The following is a 13771-nucleotide window of genomic DNA, read 5'->3' as shown; positions in this document are numbered from 1 at the left end:
AATAGCCTACTTTTGACTCATTTGGAAAAAGTAGGAGAGATAACTTACCATATTGGTCCTAGTTCACAAGAGCCTTTTCCCATTGGTGCTTTTACAACCTATTTTTCAGGCCACCTTTTTTTTTCTCTATGTCAAATCTTAGGATTCAATCCTATTATAATCACGCCACCTAATTTTATGTATATGGCTATACAATTCCAACATCCAAATTTTACAGTGATCTTTTACTTTTCCCCATACCTTGAAGAGAAGATTTATGAGGGGTTGAAAAATGTCAAGAGTGGTGTATTTGGCACTCATTTCTATTGGTATTCCTTGCTAATGCACATGTTCCTATATATAAATGCAGATTAATTTGAGGGCACCATGAATCTCAGAAGAACAATTGATAATAATGAGGTGCTAGTGCAACTTTGGAGCATGGATATGTCTTGGGATAGGCAGGGGGCTAGTTTTGTGAGTTTTGACAATAGTTTTGCTTCTAGATTGAGGTAGAGATTAATAGTGAATCCACAAAGGATACCCACATAACCGCATGATTTTATAAGACCTAAAGAGAGGATGACATATTTGAGAATTGAGCATAATTTGGGGGACAATATCGCATATCCTGTCAGTTTAGTAATAAGAGTTTATGGCTTCCCCGGTGAGCCACATGTATTACCTTTCAATTTTCCTTTAAGATTGGGTTTTGCTGAAGAGATGTGGCAAAAAGGGTGCATACATGATAAAGAGTTGAAGGGGAGAGGAAAAGGAACTATTTTCCCTAATTATAGTGTTATTCCATATTTTGTGATTATTAAAGGGGGCATGTGCATTTTGACAAGCTTTTTGCACCATATTATTTAGGGGTCAGCCTAGCCAAACATAGTGACCCTGAAGGGTTTTATAATATTTTTAGGGAAAGAATTAAAGGAGGTCCAGTGCCCCATGAGCATAACTTCCCTGAGGATATAATAAGAAATGAGTTTGAATTCATGACTCAGGATTGGAGGAAGGAGAAATGGATAGCTTTTAGGAAGCTATGGGCTATAGTGCAGAGAATGGATCCAAGCTATGATCCATTAAGAGATTTCACTCAATTTTGTGCCAAAGTTGTTTGTGTAATGAATAAATTTGATGAATTAATTCTTGCATTGAAGAAAAGAGGACCAGACTTCAAGAAGTCCATGGCCAGCAGGTTGAGAGAAGAAATTTACAACGAACTACACCCATAACACCAGAATAGACAACCTTGATTCATCAAATGAGAATGAAACCACTAGGCCCATGGCCTCCTCCACCTCAAAGAATATATGGGCTAGAAGAAGGCAGAACTAGTTACGAGCCTTCTACAAAGAGGGTAAGAAAAGAGACAAGCAGTGAAGAGGAAAGCAACAATGACAATGAAGAGTTGGTGAGGAGAAAAGGAAAGAAAATAATGAAGACATAACTACCCCCAAAAGTACAAGCAAAGCCTTTTAAGGGGGTCAAAATCATTGATCTTGAATAATAAAAAAAGAGGCCCTCACCACCACATGTTCCCCTTTCACCTCCAAGGCAGGTTGAAGAACAAGCAGTGGAACAACATATGGAAGAACAACAAGAGGATGATACTATTGTAGTGATAGATGCAAATATGTAGATTGGTATCCCTCATGTGCCACCAACATTATAATTAGACTTCGCTCCTTTAGATATTCAAGGTAGATCCTTGAGAGATGCAAGAAAGGAGGCATGTGATAAATTTCTTGAGGATGAAGCTTTTGTGAGAAGTTCGGCCTTCTGGCAATTTGTATGGAAAATGAAAATATAGGAATACAAAAGGAGAAGTCTTGAGAGAAAGGCCCAAAGGCCAGATAGGTATGAGCAAGAAAATCAAGAAGAGGTCAAGAATGAGATGATGAATTTAAAAGAATCACTGCAGATGAAGGTAGGATAATAATAAATCAGGTCAGGGTCTTAATTATACCAGAGTGGGATATAACAGATGCAGTGGCCTTTGATGTCATTAGGAAATTAAAAGAGAAAAAATTTGATTTAGAGGAAGAAGCAAGGTTAGCATTGAAAGGATAATAATTTGTAGATGATTATGCAACCTTGGCAATATGGGCGTTAGAGCAGGGGCCTAGAAGGCCTGATATTAGTGATATAAATCCCAATTTGAGGGGAAGCCTCATCATAAAAATATCCTCTGATACATCAAATGTTGAGGCCTCAAAGTTAACTATGGATGTGGCCAAATTGGCCCATGAAACTTCTAAGAGGGAGGCCATGGAAAAATAGGAACTTATGAAGAAGTTTGAAAAACTTTTCAATTAATATAATGCAGTTCAAAAGAGATGTGTGGAGTTGAAAACTAGAGTTCATCTTCTTAAGAAGGGACAGATAGGAGCATCCCATTATGCTCCTACAATTGCATCAGCACCATCAACATTTAGGTCTCCACTTGTCACCCATGTAGATGCAACAGTTCAATTTGACAGTGAGACTGATATCCCAAGCATATCATTAGTGCCATATGTTGATGAAGAACCTACTAGATCAACTGATCCAACAAGAGCCCAACTTTTGGAGAAGGTCATTGAGTTGGAGAATAAACTAAATGAGTCAGAGGATCAGTTTGCCTTCAAGCAAAGAGAGATAGGTAGCTCAGTGCTAACTAATTTGAATGAGAATGTGGATAGTAGGTTAAATAAGATTCATTCTTTATATTCTTTATTATTTAATGTTATTTAAAGTTTTGACAGAGATAAGGAAGTGGCAATCACTTTGTTTAAAAAAGGTTATAGGGGGAAAATGAACTTAGAATAATGTCAATGACTTTCCAAATATCATGCTAAGAGGCCACCTACGCTTTAGCCAACCCATTTGTTGGTGAAGTCAATACAGGAAGCCTAGATTCTGCTAGATAGTATAGAAATAAAGATAAGGGAGTTGATGAGGAACTTCAGTGAGTTGAATGAAACACTTCTGCCAAGTCTTGTGGTTGAAAATGGGGCAATTAATCCATTACAATTTTGGAAAAAAGAGGCAGAAAGGGTCAAGTGCAACTAATTTGTGAGAGTCTGGATACTGGCATGCTGGGGGATAGCATGGACAAAATAATATGTACAGGGACATTCTTTGAGGCTTTTTTAAGAGAGGCAAATTAGGTAGCGATTAAATATACTCTATATAGAGCAAGGGATGATGAGGTCATGAATTTTAGATGGTCATCTGATGAAGAATATGGAAAATGGAGTAACACCTACTTGAAGGAGGAGTAAGGACTGCAAATAGTGAGTTAGCTAACTGTTTGATGTGACAGTCTGGAAGGCTGTGTTAGAATTCATGTTTGATGAATCCCACAAGCCCAATAATCACCTGCATGCAAATACCTACCACGTACAAGAGAAAAACCTACAAACAAGAGAGTGCAAGAATAATTGGAGACAATTTCAAGAAGAAATCAGAATTGAATTCTAACATGCCAAAATGAATTATTACAATGAGATCAATCCTTTAATAAAGGATATCAAAACCCTAAAGCCTAAAAAAGCTTCCTAAATTTAGATTGTGAAAAAAGAAAATGTGACTTAATTAATTAATTAATATGATTAAATTAATTAAGTAAATAAAACCTTTACTCTAACACCCCCCCTTAAGATGAATTCAGGGAGTAGCCAAAAAGCTAAGTGCATGAAAGCATCTACATGCAAAAAATGCAACTACATGCAACAATGCAACTACATGCAACAATGAATATTTTGGTCCCGACAAAAAGGCCTGATGAGGTACCTAATCACAACATGCAAATCTCTATAAAGTGGGGAAAAGGAGAAAACCCAGTGGGAAAAAACTCCTCTCCAAAAAGAGAGATGGAAAAAAAGAAAGTACAAGTGCATGTCTCAAGAGACTCTCTCAAGAACATGTGTACAACCAACCCCCGATGAGACAGGTTTGCGACTCCAAAGCCCCCTCATAATGATAGAACCCTTGTGCCGATAGTCAAACCAATGTGTCTCCAATATGGAAGAAACAAAGGCTGTGGACAAAGAATAGGATACCCCTGAACATGAGATGAAACTGGAAGACTTGGATGATGCTCAAAGGAGAATGCATGATGATGTTGTAAATGAATCCCCAATGATGGTGAGTCAACAAATGTGTTGAATCTATCATCTGAGAGGTAATGAACATCCTTTGAAATATCCTCAACAAATATAAAAGGTGGCTTGATGCATGGAGCTACAATGTCAGGCAATGCTGAAGAGGAATCCTGCTGAACAAAAGCAATCTCAATTGGAGGTGGAGGTGTAGAAGTCACAACACTGGTATTAGGAATAACACACAAGTTCAAGTGACTCGAATTCACCTCAACATTCTCTCTTGAAGAAAGAGAGTGATTCTCTAATAGTGGAGATGGTGGACCAAAATGAGAGAAAGAGTACAACCGGGAAGAATGATCAATTGTCCCTGTTGCAACAATATTGCCAGTCTCACTGTCCCTGATGTGCACTGAATCTTGAGTGAACTCAACTGTCTTCCCTGTCTCACTGTGAGTAATCTGATAGATGGAAAGAAGGTTAGAAGACAAATATGGAATACATAATACATCATGAAACATACCATCATGAATGTCGGCAAAACCTTTCCCACATACAGTCATAATAGTGTTGTTACCCATCAAAATGTGTGGTGTAGGAGAAGCCTAAAAAGATGAGAAAATATCCTGAGAAGATGCCATATGATGTGAAGCACTTGAATCAAGTAACCATATAGAAGAAGGTTGACTAACTATGGCACATAATGCATGACCCTTACTTCTGCACTGTCCATTTGTCTAGAACGAAGAAGAAGAAGAAGACCTGTGAGAAGTAGAAGAAGAAGGAATATCAATGTTGCTCTTTTGAAGTAGAGCTGTCAAATCTGAAACCTGTTTTGCATATCTATCAATCTTCTTCTCATAGCACTAAGACTCATCATGATTTGGCTTGCTGCAATAAGCAAACTTAGGTCTATCTTTCTTTGATTCTCCCCCTTTAGGAGGAGGTGGGCCAGAGGACCGCTATGAACTAGAATCTTTCCCAGGCTCTTTGGTCTTTGGCTTTTGTTTCTGCTTTTGTGGCTCTTGAGATGACTATACATCCAAGGAATGGTTCTATGATTAGGTGTGAGAGTCCAACTAGGATATCTATGCCTTCTCATGAGTCAAATGGTCTAAACACAACTCAAAAGTGGGCATGGTATGATGTACCCTCATAACATCCAGTGTGGAGAAAAAACAAGAAGAGAAAATCTGAAAAGGACCTCAAAGCTTAGTGAGAATTAGGTAGATGCACTCTCATGTATCTGTCTTTGTAGTACCAACACCCTCCAATTGAGATCACAATGATTTTAACTTCATCAGGAAGTCATCAATGGTAGGAAAGGAATCAAGTGCTAAAGAAGTCAACTCTGCCTTAATCTGTAGAGCCTGAAACTTGTTGATGGTGCCAAAGAGAGTCTAAAACTTGATCCACATGGCATGAGGTTTAGTGCAACCCTCAAGGTAGAACAAAAAACTATCTAAATTTTTTAGGGAAAGCATCCCCATGCGGTTTTGGTGCTACATGATCTCAAATGCACGAGTCAACTAAGGTTGAACCTCATCCAAACAGGACCATAACCCTTTCGCCATAAGAAGGTGAGTCATATGTTCTTTCTAGGTGTGATATTTGTGTGGAATGAACCACTCAATAGAGGAAAGGTCTACCATGTGAAATAGAGGAAATATACCCCCCACACTACAGAAAACCGAACCCTAGCACAAATTTGAAAGTTGGAAAGTGCGAAAAAGAAAAAAACACAAATGAATGATCTCTTTGTATCTGATTAATTTTTTGAAAAAATAAGCTACAGATCTGAATAGAGCTTTCCAACACCTTTCCAACACCTATTCGTTTGCAAAAGTTATGCCCCAGGAAGCACCAAAAAGTAGTTATGAATTTGACTAGAAAAACAAGTGCAAAATGGAAAACCCAGAAAAAATTACCTTCAAATTCAAATCCGTCTCAAAAAGAGATTTCTGAAGATATATGGTTTGTCCAATTTCGCCTTTGTTTTCTCAAGATATCGCGAAAAAACCACCTAACTGTCAATAAGACTTGGTAAAAAAAATTCCACCCCCTTGGTGGTTCTTGGGCAGAGTTGAGGTGGAGACTGGGTAGAGCGGAGCAGCAGTGGGCGGTGGAGCGGCGGTGGGCAGCGATGCGGCAGAGTGGCGGAGCTGTGGCGGGCAGAGGTTTGGCAAACGCTGCTGGTAGTTCGCTAGCCGCTAGCGGTCACTGTTGGCAATAACCATTGCGACAGCCTCTACGAGAACCGCTGTGACAACCTCTACGGGAACCGCTGCGGCTGCTGGTTACCATCGGGGGTGGCTAGTAACCATCAATGGTTACCATAACCACCGGTGGGCTTTGGCCCGAAAAAACCTATTTAATTTTTTTTTGACGAAATTAATTAATTCCTTACCTGTACAGTTGTACGACCTACAAGTAAATTTTTTCTTGCCCCAAAAGTTGTTGTAGCCCAAATATGCCAAGTTATATATCAAAATTTATGGAATTGACCTTCTGAAACTGATGGAAAGGGTTGTTTAGGCCTAAGATAATTTGAATTTTTGGGTTCCTCCTGGAATTGAAAAAACCCTAGAACTTGAAACCCTTTGTAAAATTGTCCCTGTATGTCTGATTTCAGCTAAACAAAAGGTGGTTCTGATTATCTCGAACCTTGTGGATCTTATTTTGAGATTAAATTTTACCCAAGATGCACAAAAAAACTCGTTGTAAGGAAAAATCTCAAATTTGATGAATAGGGTGCGTCAGGTCTAGAGCTCTGATACCATGTTAGAATTCATGATTGATGAATCCCATAAGCCCAATAATCACTTGCATGAAAATACCTACCATGTAGAAGAGAAAAACCTACAAACAAGAGAGTGCAAGAATAATTGGAGATTATTGCAAGAAGAAATCAAATTGAATTCTAACATGCTAGAATGAATTATTACAATGAGATCAATCCTTTAATAAAGGAGATCAAAACCCTAAAGAAAACCCTAAGGGTTGAATACATGAAATAAAATAATTACTAAATGCCTAAAAAAGCTTCCTAAATTTAGCTTAAGTGAAAAAAGAAAAGGTGACTTAATTAATGAATCAATATAATTAAATTAATTAAGTAAATAAAACCTTTACTCTAACAGGCGGTTTTGTTTTCTCATAGCAGTTACCTTTTTTAGCATGAACAACAACAAGGTGGGACTATATTAGATCTTCATCGACAACAACAAAAGGGATAAAGTGTATGGAATGTCTTTTTGAGGCAGTTAGAGATATTTGGTCTTGGTTGTGACATTCCACAAAGGGGATATTTTTGTAACAAGATGACACATGTTATCCAATTGTCTTCTAACATGTGTCTCCTTTGGTCATAGCTTGTTATCTCCCTTGTTTCTATAAAAGGGAATTCAAGGCCAAGAGACAGGGTTCCAATTTTGATCTCTGTACTTAGTTTTCTAAATCAGAGTTATAAGTCCCATTAGCAGGTTTTAGGTGGAATGAACAAAGTGTAAAGTCTTTTGCAGAGCAATAGATAAGAGTCTTGTGTCAAGTTTTTTGTAGGTTCTTGAAGGAGTTATACGTAGATTGTTTTATGACAGAAATAACAAATTTATTCAATAGAAATACACTTATGATCTATTTCTCTCCGTTGTACAATTCTATCATCTTTTGAATGAAATATAATCAAGGGTTTCTTTCATTCAATGCATTGTTGTGATGTATGTAATTTGTGTTTATGCTTTTATCTAAGGGATCAATTAAATACTAAAACAAGATTGCAGAATGGTTAGGCTTGTTCAGGGATTTGATAAGTAGTTTGGGTTGGGATTGCAGATAAAAAATGTTGTAAGGCAATATTATCTTAGATGTGAATGCTATTAGATAGAATCCTGCTATAATTCATTTTATGTCTTCTGAATTCAAGCGCCCAATTGAATAAGACACTGGTTATTAGCTTGTCTTAGTCTTTACAGTCAGTTTAATGATGCCCAGTTCATGTGTATTTTTTATAAATTATTGATTAGCATAATACATTTCACTTGATGTCTGTTATTATTTGTTTTCTCCATCTCATGCTCCAATAGCCTGTATATGAGATTATTTGCTTTGTTTTAGTGTGATTTGTGAGTATGGAGCAGAGATCATAAATTCTCTAAGGGACTGCCCTCCCAGATTTTGGAGAGCCCAAAGTGTAGAAGGATTTATAGAATCCTTTTCATAGTTGTTCCAAGTTCTAGAGGATATTGATAGTTGGAGTTGGCTTCTCCATAGATATTTGAAGAATCAACTTGGTTTCTACCTCTTGCAGTGTAAACCCTTTGGGGAACCAACAACATGGCGACTCTATTGAGGATGTAATATGCAATTGCAATCAGTATTGTCGTCCATTTGGGAAAATTACATTGATTTTTCATTATGTTTCTATGGTTTGACGATTGCACTTGCGGTTTTGTGTTTCTGGTTTGTGTTTTATATTGTAAAGGGTGTTTTATATTTTTATGAGAAAAAATTTCCTATTTGTGAATAAGGTTTGCAAATTTTCTTTCAAGGATTACTGGATATTGTTTTATTTGGTGTCCCAAGGTTATTTGGATGGTGACTCTGAAGTCTCTATACCAGTGTGTGTATTTTTGAAGATTTCTAACAGGTCATTGAAATATTTTGTCACATGAGTAAAGCTAAAAACACCAGAGGTTACATGAAGTTGCATCCAGAAGAGAGATTGGAAGAAATTGCTAGAGCTCCGTAGAGGAGTGGGATAAGAAGAAACACGGAAAAAAGAATTGCTCCCTTGTCATGGAAGCCAAAATGTAAGAATGCAAGTAAGTCACATTTGAATCCTATTCCCAAAGTTCATGAAACTTCTTCTAAGAGTTCTGAGTCAGATAGCTTAGGATTATTTGATTCTTTGTTTTATACACCCGTTCAAGAAGAAGTGCAACAATAGAATATAAGGAAGTTACCTAGGTCCAATATTCATAAAAGAGAAGAGGTTGGAGTAGAAGTAGAAGTCATCAAAGAGATAGTGCTATTGGTGTACCTCCTCCTCTTGGCCTCACAACAGAATTTCCTTATAAATACGAGTCAACTCAGGAACAAGGAGATACTAACCTAATAGATTTAGGTTGGATCTAAAATAACTTTGCCAGATCTTGAGGAGTATTTTGGAGATATAGATACATTAAGAAAGGAACTCCAAGAAAAAAAGGAACTCAAAAAGAAATGAGAAAAAGAGAAAGAATCTGAGGTGATTAGTGTTGTGATAGAAAGAGATAGTCTAATGAGATAATTAGCTACACTCAAAGCTTTGAATAAAAACAAAAATTAAGCCTAGTCTTGAGGGCTCTGTTATAAGAGAGATCTTAGATAGAAAGTCTCAACATGTTATAAAAGAAAAGTCTAAGAGTGATGTTGATAGCCAAAAGTTAGCAGATCCCAGTCAGCCAAGTGTTTAGATTCCCAAATCAGATCAGGACAAAGGAAAGTAAAAGGTATCCGATGTTAAAATAAATGATAAAAAATCTTCAAATATCTCTTATCTAAGTCATGGATTATCTCAAGCTGATAGTGAAACTCTTGCAAAAGAGTTAAAGAAAGTTGAGATAGAAGCTTCAATAGAAGAAATGAAGAGGAAAATTGATTTCCTTAAGTTGTTAGCATTTTATAATGCTTCATTCACTACTTGCCCATCTAATACCCAGGTTGTTTCTAGTTTAGTCCCTACAACAACACAAATTATCAGTACAAGTACTCCTGCCCAAAATGTTCAAATTACCCAGAGTACTAGAGTTGCAGTCACTGGGCAGGGAGGTCAAGTAGCCACTCAAAATATCAGTTAGTCCCAAGCTTCTAAATTACTTGTTGGATTTAATGTTGGGGATAACACTAGAACAAATACCACTAGGACTAGTGCTACAACCAATTTTGGAGGACAAGCCATTGTTGGGAAATACCAAAGAAGACCTATCCATTTAGAGAGGTATAGGTAGTTACATTTTGATGGGATACCAGGACATCCTAACACAATATCAAATGAATTAAGGGACAAGATCAAAAAGTTTGTAGGAAATAATGCTATCACTGGTGAATAACATCTGAGGGAGTTCATAGATAAGTTAAATGACTATGAAGTAGAGCATGAGGATGTTGTCATGAAACTTTTTGTACAATCTCTGATTGAAGATGCTAGGGATTGGTACAGGGGGTTACCAACTGCAAGCATCAGTTCTTCGGAAAAATTTGAAAGGAGTTTCGAAGAGCAGTATGGTGATAAAACTAATGCAAGTTTTATGTTGAATGAGTTCAACAACATCAAGAAGTCACCAAATGAGGTTGTAACTGATTTTAATATCAGATTTAAAAAAGCTAGGTATAAATTATTTCAGGTTCTGAGATTGGATGACAATGTTTGTCTAACCACCTATATAAATGCATATAATTCAAAACTGGCATATCTCCTTAGAGATAAGGATCCTCAAAATTTGAGAGATGTATTTAGGATGGCTATAAGAATTGAAAGAAATAGAAGATATTTTGGTAAGCTCAAAAGAAGAGAGGGTCCTAGATTCTCTAAAAGTGCAAAAGATAAAATGGAGAAACCTTTAGGATCAAAACCTAAAGAAGAAGATAAATTGGACAAGGTGCTTAGTACCTTGAAGGATATCAAGTTAACTGTTGCAAAGATTGACAAAGGTACTACACTAGAGAAGCAATAGTTTAATAAGTTTAACAAACCCCCAAGATTGCAAGACTATCCCTACAACACAAATTGGAAGGATGGTAAGCTAGTTCAACAACAACAAAAGAACAAACAGGAGAAATAGACTTCTGATCCATTGCAAAAACACATAGTGAATGTAGTTAAAGATACACCTTGGTGTGTTGCTTTCTAGTCACCCCATTCACCTGAGCATTGTGTTATTGCACAATTTATTGCTGCCAAGAATTAATTACAAGAAATAGAAGAAGAAGAAGAAGAAGAAACTTTTTAGGATGACAATGTTGATTGTCTCATGACCACTTCTTACCTCAGAGGAGCATAATATTTTTCTGATATTGAAATTCAAGACTTGGATGTAGATCATCAAAGGCAAAGAAATGAATCATACAATCAACAAGTTTTTTCTGATGATGAGTTGTGTGTTGATGATCAAGTATGTAATGCTAAACAAGGAGAAGATGTTGTGTCCTTGACAAGACCTTAAAGTCAAGAGATTACCAGAATAACAATTGCTATGGTGGATCAAGTTAACAATAATTACCAGTTGAGAAACAAAAAAATTGGTGAAGATCAGAGCAAGTATTCTGGTCTATTTATCAAAGAACTGAAAATAAAGGCAAGGAGGTCAAAGCAGTTAAACCAAGGAAGGATGCAGTCAAAGTAAAAGAGGTCAAGGAAAAAGAGTGGGCTAAGAAAGCTGAAATTATAAAGCCCAGTGAGGAAAATGCTTCACCTAAGGTGAAGTCAAAGATAGTTGAAAAGTCTTCTACGCCTATTAGAGAGGACCTGAAGCACAAAAAAAGTATTGAAAGCAAAAAGCTGAAGAAAGATGAAGAAAAACCAGGTATGTCTCTTGAATTTCCAAATTACACACCTGTTGATATGTTGCAGTTGCTTTCTCAAATTATAGTTAAAGTTTGTTTACAAGAAATGTCAAGAATAGATGAACATAAGGAAAAAGCCATGGCTTGGGTCAAGGGAGTTTCCTCTTCTGTTAGAAGTGAACATAAGAGCGATATTCTTACTCTAAAGGAACAAGGGAATAAAAAATGATAAAAAGGAAAAGGAACTTGAGGGAATGGTTTCACAAATTCCTCAAATTTATCTCGAGGATACAGTAAATGAGGGTTCTAGAAATGTGGATCCCTTTTTCTTAAGTGTTATCATAAATGGGGGTGTATTGAATAATTGCATGATTGATTCCAGAGCCTCAAACAATGTTGTGCAATGGATTCAAGAGAGGTACATGTGATAGGTACTATAAGGGCACTGCCTTATATGAATGCAACCTTCCCTAAGAAGGATTTAACCATGAGTGTCCTAGTTGTAGACATCCCACCTCATTATGGGATGTTATTGTCAAGAAAGTGGAGTGCTTCAATGGGTGGAAGTTTGCAATGTGATTTATCTTATGCAACCTGTGTGAGCTTGAATTTCATCCTCAGAATGTTACCTGCAATAAGTTAGTTTCACAAAATACAAATGGAAATGCATACAGGAAATACAAATTCAACCAGTGAAACTACATGAAATACATATTAAAATAAAACATTATTTTACCTTCATGATTTATGTCTCATTGTGTCCTAACTCCACTGTTCTTGGTTGCAGATGGTGTGCTCTCAAACATTGCACTGATGACTTCCAAGATGGCATATGAAGAATAGACTGATAACTTGTATTTAACTGATGCTATGATATGCAAATACTACATGATTATGCTAAAATGATATATGATATTTGCTATTACTATTTGCTTCAAAACTAAACCCCACAGATGCACATGATTAGCTTGCAAAATGCACTTGAAGTCTCTTGAAGTCTAACTCTCTCTCAACTGAAGCTCTTGAATTTATAGACCTTGAGAGGATTAGATGATGTGGCTTAGATCAACGGTCCTGATAAAATCTGCAGATTTGGATGGCTGTGAGCAAAGGTGAAGGTTGAGAGAAAAGGGGAAGGAGAAGACAAGTGTCACTCATCTCACCTTGAATGGGTTGCTGACTGAGAGAATCTAGGGATGGTTGGAGAAGATTTAGGCATGGTAGGACAAGTGGACTCAAGTCCTTCCTAAGATGTAGGGATGTTGGAGAGAATATAGGAAAAGGTTATGAAATATGTGTATGCACACAATTTTCATTAAGTTTGGACGTTGGAGATAAATGATGAATTAATATTAAGAAATATTAATTTCCTTAGCCACATATTTGATGAGTTGGCAAAGGGAAGATGAAGTGGAGATGGAGGGTGAGTTGGAAAAGGGATTAAATAATTTAAGAATTATTTAATTTTTGAGACTATAGGATAGGAGAATAACTATTAAATATTGGATATTTAATTGTTTAGAGAATATAATTAAATATTAGATATTTAATTAATTAGAGGAATAGGACAAATAAATTAATTAATAAAATATTAATTAATAGAAAGACATGAAAAATGAAATAAATAAATTAATCTTTTCAAATTAACTATTTAATAGAATAATTATTAAATAAATATAAAATATTTATATAATTGCTCATAGCCAATTTTTATGTGTATACATTTTGCCCCTCTTTGAAATAATGTCAAGACAACATTGTTTCAAAGATTAAATCAAATCTCGATAGTGCGCCCAATAGAGATTGAAAATCCTATTTGTGTGCCCCCTGAGGAGATTGATCGTGAAATTATCGAAAATTCTGGTTTGAACGATTGATCTCATGATAATTAATAAAAATTTAGTCAATTAAATTCATTTGGAAAAACAAATTAAATTGCCCCATTGAAATTAATTACTCTTCAAATAGTAAATATAAAATTAACCAAGGCTAATTTTAATTTCATTGTTTATCCTTGTCAGCTTGTGGAGAAAATATTCTTGTTGAGGTGGCGAAATGGTGATTCTTATGGAGTGTCATCGATTTGAGCATGTTCGACATTACTAGTGACCTGTCGAGTATGGATATCCGGTAGGTATCTTATCTCGAACCTTGTTTGCAAG

The sequence above is a fragment of the Cryptomeria japonica genome, chromosome 5 (genome assembly GCF_030272615.1).
Source record: "Cryptomeria japonica chromosome 5, Sugi_1.0, whole genome shotgun sequence".
Lineage (NCBI taxonomy): Eukaryota > Viridiplantae > Streptophyta > Pinopsida > Cupressales > Cupressaceae > Cryptomeria > Cryptomeria japonica.
Note: the sequence above shows the minus strand (reverse complement) of the source record.